This window comes from Pteropus vampyrus, unplaced genomic scaffold (genome assembly GCF_000151845.1).
Source record: "Pteropus vampyrus isolate Shadow unplaced genomic scaffold, Pvam_2.0 Scaffold528, whole genome shotgun sequence".
In the NCBI taxonomy this organism is placed as follows: domain Eukaryota; kingdom Metazoa; phylum Chordata; class Mammalia; order Chiroptera; family Pteropodidae; genus Pteropus; species Pteropus vampyrus.
The window spans coordinates 2,695,856-2,703,908 of NW_011889309.1; the positions used below are offsets into that span (position 1 = coordinate 2,695,856).

Consider the following 8,053-nt stretch of genomic DNA (forward strand, 5'->3'; position numbering starts at 1 on the left):
AAGAGGGGAAATTATCTGACAGATACTGCAGAAATACAAAGAATCATGCAAGAATACTATGAAAAAGTATATAACACCAAATTTAATAACCTAGGAGAAATGGACTAGGAATTAGAAAAATACAATTTTTCTACATTGAATCAAGAAAATCTGGAAAATCCAAATAGATCTATCAGTAATATGGAAATTGAAACAATCATCAAAAACCTTCCAAAAAGTAAAAGTCCAGAACCAGATGGCTTTACCAGTGAATTCTAACAAATATTCAAAGAGGATTTAATATATATTCATCTCAAACTCTTCCAAAAAAATCGAAAAGGAGGCAATACTTCCCAACTCATTTTTAGAGGCCAATATTACCTTGATGCTAAAACCTGGTAAAGATAACACACAAAAAAGAAAACTACACATCAATATCTCTCATGAACACAGATGCAAAAATCCTAAATAAGATACTAGCGAACAGAATACTGCAACATATTAAAAAGATTATACACCATGATTAAGTGAGCTATATCCTAGGGGCACAGGGATGGTTTGACATATGCAAATCAATTAGTGTAATGCACCACATAAACAAATTAAGATAAAAATCATATGATCATATCAATATATGCAGAAAAAGCCTTAGATAAGATACAGTATCCAGTCTACAGCCATGCTACCCTGAACGTGCCCGATCCCACCTGATCTCGGAAGCTAAGCAGGGTTGGGCCTTGTTAGTACTTAGATGGGAGACCACATAGGAAGACTGTGTGCTATAGGTGTGAAAAGAAAAAAAAATGATACAACTTTCATTTATGATCAAAACACTTAACAAAATCAGTATAGATGGAAAGTACCTTAACATAATAAATGCCACCTATGACAAACCCTCAGCCAAAATTATAATTAATGATGAAAAACTATAAACCTTCCCTCTAAGATCAGGAACAAGGCTTGGAAATCCTAGCGAGTGCAATCAGACAAGAGGAAGATATAAAAAGCATTCACATAAGAAACAAAGAAGTCAAACTGTCACTATTGTGGATGGCATGATTCTCTATATAGAAAATCCTAAAGACTCCACAAGAACACTACTAGACACAATAAGCAAATACAGTAAAGTCTCTGGATACAAAATCAACATTCAAAAATCCACAGCGTTCCTATACTCTAAAAATGAATCGTCAGAAAAAGAACTGGAATAAATAATTCCTTTTGCAATTGCAACAAAAAGAATAAAATACCTAGGAATAAATTTAACAAAACATGTGAAAGACCCATATAATGAAAACTACAATACCCTATTAAAAGAAATCAAAGAAGATACAAAGAAATGGAAATATATTCCATGTTCTTGGATGAAAGAATCAACATAGTTAAAATGACCATGTTACTTAAAGCATTATACAGATTTAATGCAATCCCCATCAAAAGACCATTGGCATTTTGTAAAGAAATGCAACAAAAAATGATCAGAGTAGTACGGAAGCACTAAAGACCCCGAATTGCCAAAGCCATACTGAGAAAAAAGAATGAGGCTGAAGGCATCACTCTGCCTGATTTCAAATTATACTACAAAGTGACAATAATCAAAACAGCATGGTATTGGCAGCAAAATAGACACATGGACCAGTGGAACAGAATTGAGAGTCTAGAAGTAAACCCATATTTATATTGAGAGAGGAAAAGAGGCATCTGAAAAAAATGCAAAGGAAAAGTTCTACAGAAATAACTCTCAGCTGGTTAAAACTGCTCTCTCTCCCCACATTCTGCTCAGTGATCTTCAGCTAACATGTTTTCTCACAGCCTCCTCCCCCACCTCAAGGACTCTCCAGCTCATGACTGTTGGTTGATGGCTTGCCAACCAATTGATGTTCTTCCTTACCTCTGTAGCTGTGAAGGAATAACAAGACTGTGTAAAACTGCTTATTAGGTTACGATCAGAGCTCAGCCTTTGGATAGAGATCTGCTGAGCCAGTGCCAGCATCAATATGTGCTCATTTCTGCTTATAGTCTCAGTATTTCCATCTCTCCTAGAATTCTATAACAGTGTTGATAGCGCCAAGATTGCAGGTTCTACAAGGCAAAGTGACCTGTAAATAGATAAGACCAGTAGTCTGGAAATTCTTGCACCCTTGCAGCCCCTTGGCCCGAAGTTCCCCCTACCCATCCTGAGTAAGGAGGCACATGTGAAACCTCAGACAAAGGAATCACGTGCCCCTTACACGGACACTGCAAAAATATATGAGCTGTAATATATTCGACTAAGGGGAGTATGTGTTTGTAGTTGTTAACCCCACCCACTCTGCCAGCCTAATATATTCTCCTTTCTCTAACAGTGTTGTCTGAGTGTCCGAAATCTTCCATCAGGTGTCGCTTCTTGCAACAAAATGGGTAAATAATTTTCAACGAAAATCCAAAAACAATAATTGGTGCTGGAAAAATTAGAAGGCCACCTGCAAAAGATTTTAATGAGACTTTGTCTATCACCACACACCAAAATTAACATAAAATGGATTAAGGAATTGAATATAACACCAGAACCAACAGACCACATAGAAGAAAATGTAACTAAACTCAAGGACCTTGGACTTAAAGAGGATTTTATGAATTTTACCCCAAAGGCAAAGGAAGGAAAAGCAAAAACAAAAGAATGGGACTACAACAAATACAAAGTTTCTGCTCAGCAAAAGAAATTGTCAACAAGGTAAAGAGAAAATCATTGAAACGGTACAATATATTTGCAAGCAACACATCTGATAAGGGACCAATATACAAAATATACAAAAACACATATGAATCAATAACAAAAAGAAAATCAAAATATAGTCAGAGAATCTGAAAAGACACTTCTCCCTCAAGGACATACAAATGGCCAACAAATATATGAAAAGATACTCAACATCACTAGCTATTAGGAAAATTCAAACCAAAACCACAATGGGATACCATCTCATACATGTTAGAATAGCTATAATCAACAGAACAAATAACAACAAATGTTGGAGAGGATGCAGAGAAAAAGAAAGCCTCATACACTGCTGGTGAAATGGCAAATTGGTACAGCCACTGTAGAAAACAGTATGGAGGTTCTTCAAAACACTAAGAATTGATATACCATATGATCCGCTATCCGTCTGCTGGGTATTTACCCCAAAGATTTGAAAACCCATATCTGAAAAGATATTTGCACATTGATGTTCATACCATCACTATTCACAGACCCTAGGACATGGAAGCAACTGAAGTGTCCTATGATAGATGATAGGCTAAAGAAGCTGTGGTGCATATATACAATGGAATATTACTCAGCCATAAGAAGAGATGAAATACTGCCATTTGTGACAACCTGGATGGACCTAGAGATAATCATGCTAAGCAAAATAAACCAGACTGAAAAAGTTAAAAATCAGGTGATATCACTTATATGTGGGATATAAACCTAAAAGCAACAAATGAACAGGACAAACAGAGACTCAAAACATGGACAATAGAATGATTAGCAGAGGGTAGGGGATGGGGGAGGAAGGAAGAGGGTAAAAGTGGTCAAATATAGAAAGATTGGAGGAGGAGAAGTGAGTAAAGGGGATCAAATATATGGTAGCTGAAAGAAACTGGACTCTGGGTGGTAATTACACATTTGAATATATAGATGTCAAATTATAATGTACATCTGAAAATTACATAACCAATGTAACCCCATTAAACTTTAAAAAAAGAATCATTTTATTTTAAAATACAGAACCGTAGCTGAGGCAAAAAATGTTTGAATAAACCATTAAATGAACTGTGTATTTTTGACATAGAAATAAAAACAATAGTGTATTTTAAGCCCAAAGCTGTTTAGTTTACGTAGAAGCAATGACTGAAAAATTTGGTAAAGTATATAAATAAACACAAAAATACGAGCAAACAAGAACAACAAAAGATTGGATCTTGGATATGCAATTTACTAAGCCCTTGAAAAGGTACATTGACTGTAGTGAATCATATCACGTAGGAAGTCTTGAATTGTCATACATACCCCTACAAACACACACATACACACATGTACAATCAGAAGGAAATATTATGGCTTTCTTTCTTGAGACTATAAAGTAATTAAGGTTAAATGAGATCATTTGGGAGAAGCTCTGGTCAAAAAGAATAAGTGTTCTTATTCCTGACACAGAGCTACTAAAATCCCTTATAAATCAGGGAGACAGAAGAACAGTTTGTACTAACATTTAGCCTGCGACCCCAGTTCCTAATGCATAGCTCTTAAGACATTTCTAATTTCCTGAGTGATAGGAACATCTGATACTGAGCTCCTAAATCCCAGAGAATTTCCTGGGTGGTAGGAATATCTTTTGTTCTAATGAGATGACCTTTGGTGGGTTTCAGGATGTGTGCAGGTTACAGAAAGAACAAGTCATGATTTAGAAGCTTTTAACCTTCATTGCTATACCCCACAATTCCGGAGAGGGAAAACAGCTGAAAATGGAATTAATAATCAATCATGCCTATGTGATGAAGCCTCCATAAAAATCTCTAAAATATGAAGTTGGAGAGCTTCCAGGTTGGTGAATACATCCACCTACCAAGAGGATGGTGCACCTGAACTCTACAGAAACAGAAGCTCTTGAACTAGGATGCTTCCCAGTCTTACCCATGTATCTCTTCATCTGATTGTTCATCTGTATCCTTTATCACATCCTTTAGTGCGTAATAAACTATTAAATGCAAGAAGTGTTTCCCTGAATTCTGTGGGCTGTTCTAGAAAGTGACTGAATTCACGAAGGGACATTGTTGGAACTTCTGATTTATAGGCAAGTCAGACAGACAAAAGTTGTGGGTGTCCTGAGGACCTATTATTTTTGATTGGCATCTGAGGTAGGAGGCAGACTTGTGGAACTGAGCCTTAACTTGAGGGGTCCACACTAACTTCAGTTAGCATTAGAATTAAATTGAACTGTAGGCCACCCAGCTGGTGTTGCTGAGAATTGCTTGATGAGTGGCAAACCCATGTACTTGGTGTCAGAAGTGTAAGTGTGGTAGTAGTATGAGAATAAAGGAGAAACATACAAGTGAAGCGTGTTTTTTTCCTATCTAGTATATATTAGTATACTAGCAAACTTTTTTGATCATTATGCTAAATCCTTTGGAAAGAGTAAAAAAAAGATTTAATCTATAGGATATGACTTAGTAGATGAACTGATTCATCCTCATTTGGTATAAGTGTAGCTTTGAACATTTTTATGAAATTTGTGGACCATATCTCCATAAAAAAGACTAGTAGGCAATGGATAAAGAGTTTTCATTTGAGAGCAGTCATAGGCTCCAAGGATCTCATTAAGAACTGCTACTTTCAAATGCCACTGGCAAAACAAACTAGATTTTCAGAAACACGGGAAGAGAAAAGTAAATTACAAAATGTCCACATGGTGGAATGTTAAATAGTCATTAAAATGATGTTTTTGAAGAATATCTAATGATATAAAATATTTTTTATATAACATGAACTAAAACGAAAAAAACAAAATTTCATTTCATTTTTTTTTCCACCTACAGCACCTGGTGTTCCTAGGTGTTCTCCTATCCAAGTACTATCGAGGCCCGACCCTGCTTAGCTTCTGAGATCTGACGAGATCGGGCACGTTCAGGGTGACATGGCCATAGACAAAATCCAAGATTTTAAAATCAAAAATCCATGATCAAAATCATGTATTTGTGCATGTGTCTATGGATGTGTGCCTGTGTGTGTGTAGCCCTGGGGGAACTTCAAAATATGCAAATTTTAAAAGCATTCAAAAGTACAGGATTATGAATTATTTTCTTTATAGACTTTCCTTAATTTTATGCAATGATAGTAGTTTTAATTAAGAAAAATTTAATGTTAAATAAGTTGAAAGTCTAGAAGGAGAAGAGAAAACAAAAGTTATAAAGCATAATATACAAAACTGAAACATCTTTGGTTCCTTTCTATGCCTTTTCCAAAACATCATCTCTTGTACTAAAGAGCTTGGGGAGACACCATGTGAATATTTACAATTTTTATCAACAAATCCTAGCTGATGTTAGTTAAGCATACATTTTTCCCCCCTAAAATAAAAAGAATTTGCTTACTTGGTTGCCTGTAAGAAGATATTTCCTCAGGCATATATGATTTACTTGTGAAGATTTAACCAAGAAGCAATGACTACAGAGAGAATTAAACTTGCAAAACACAATCTAATTATTCTTTATCTGTATAGTTTTGCTTCATGCATTAGTCATCTGGTATGCAACATATTTAATAATTAGATTTTTGCAGAAATTTTAGAAGCAATATAAAATGAAGCAATTTAACTACAACTACTTAGCGCAATGAACGTGTTAAATTTAGTCCTTAGAAAGTATTTAATGAACTCTTGTTAAAAAGGGGCTTTTAGTTCCTGCAATTTTCATTAAATTCAAGCATTATCTTTAATCTTTCCAAAATTTCTAAAAAAAAGTTTTGAAGCAACATAAACTTACACATTTTGAAAAGTTCCAGTAAATCAGCTATTTAAATTTCCAAGCATTCATCATAGTAAAAGCAAAAATGAAATTTTCATTACGATAGAAAGTGAAATCTGCACTATAATATTTAAATAATATGCCAGTGCTTTACACCTGTCCCCACACTGCTCACCTAAATATTTTAGTCAACCACATTTCACTTTTTTGATTTGTCTGTCTCCACACTTCCCATCTAAATAATTCAGTCAACCACATTTGGGGTATAAATTGGTTTTTGAAAAGGTAAAGTAGAATTTCTTGGTTTGTCTGCCAAACATCCATTTTTCCCTTATTTTGGACACAGAATTCCATATTGTTTTTCCTCCCTTGGGTTACTATGCTTCAATATTCCTTATAATCTTAGCAATGTCAATCACAGTGCTCTGCAGTCCACCCTTGGCCAAGAGTACATGTATGTCTTAACCAAGGCTAATCAGATGCTCTCCCTCAGACAGTTGACCCTTGTGCTTTAGATGCAAGAGCCCAGGTGTCTCAATGGCATTGCTCCCTAAAATTCAGTGTTCTGAGTTTTCGATCAAGATTGCTAAAGGTTATCTGGTTTACTTTTTGTCCTTCCTTAGACTCTATTCAACTTTTCCTTTGTGCAAGCCACCAAATATTCTTTTGATAAGTTCTTTTGAGTATGCTTCCAATCAAATAACAACCCAAGTACAGTTGGGAATGATCAATTTAGTTCATATCAGAGAATAGGGGCTGTTTCTTCCTACCTACAGAAAGACTTTGCATTTTCTTTCCCAAAGTACCAAAAACACATGGATTCCTATGTACAATCATTAAGAGGAATCAATGAAACGTTTTTTTTGTATGTGATTGCCATATATTTAAATGTCAATCAAGCATATCATAGCTAGTAATAACAATAAAAAATAATAGTAATAATAATTATAGCTTTTTAAATCGGGTGCCATTCTCATAAGTACTTTACAGATATCATTTTGCTTGAAATTTTCAAGTACCCTAAGAGGTATAGTAATATTTATCCTGATATATAATGTTGAAGATTCTAAAGCTTAGAGAGGTTAGTAAAGATGAAAGATGTGTATGGAACCCAGGCATATCTGATAACAAAGTCAGGAAAACTTGAACAATTTATTACATTAAAATTTTAGGTACCTGCCTTTTCTCTACTATTCTATTAAGATAATTTTTAATATGAGTTGTGCCATTGATAAATCATCTGAGTTATAACATATTTAATAAACTTTTTTTATAAAATTTATCTTTACCTCGTGTCCTTTAATCTCATGTATATTTTAGCATTTATGGAATATCATCTAATAGGAATCTTCCATTAGTTAAACTGAGATTCTGGACTGGCTAGAGTATCCAATTGACTTGTGCATTTTAATGAAACATAAGCATAGCAATCTCTATCAAGGAATCTTGATACGAAGCATATGCTGTAAATAAATAACTGAGAATAGACTTTGAAAACTGAAAGCGATGGACAGCATTAAAATAATAATTTCCCTAAAATTCTTTGTCTGCAATTATTTTCAAGATATTACATAGGGGACTAATTAGGTAC

The 8,053-nt window shown here is 34.6% G+C and overlaps 2 pseudogenes; one reads left to right on the forward strand and one right to left on the reverse strand.

Moving 5' to 3' along the window:
* The first annotated feature begins 648 nt into the window (after positions 1–648).
* LOC111733136 lies at positions 649–767 on the forward strand (annotated as a pseudogene).
* Positions 768–5,526: 4,759 nt separating this feature from the next.
* LOC111733129 lies at positions 5,527–5,645 on the reverse strand (annotated as a pseudogene).
* Between the last annotated feature and the right edge of the window lie 2,408 nt (positions 5,646–8,053).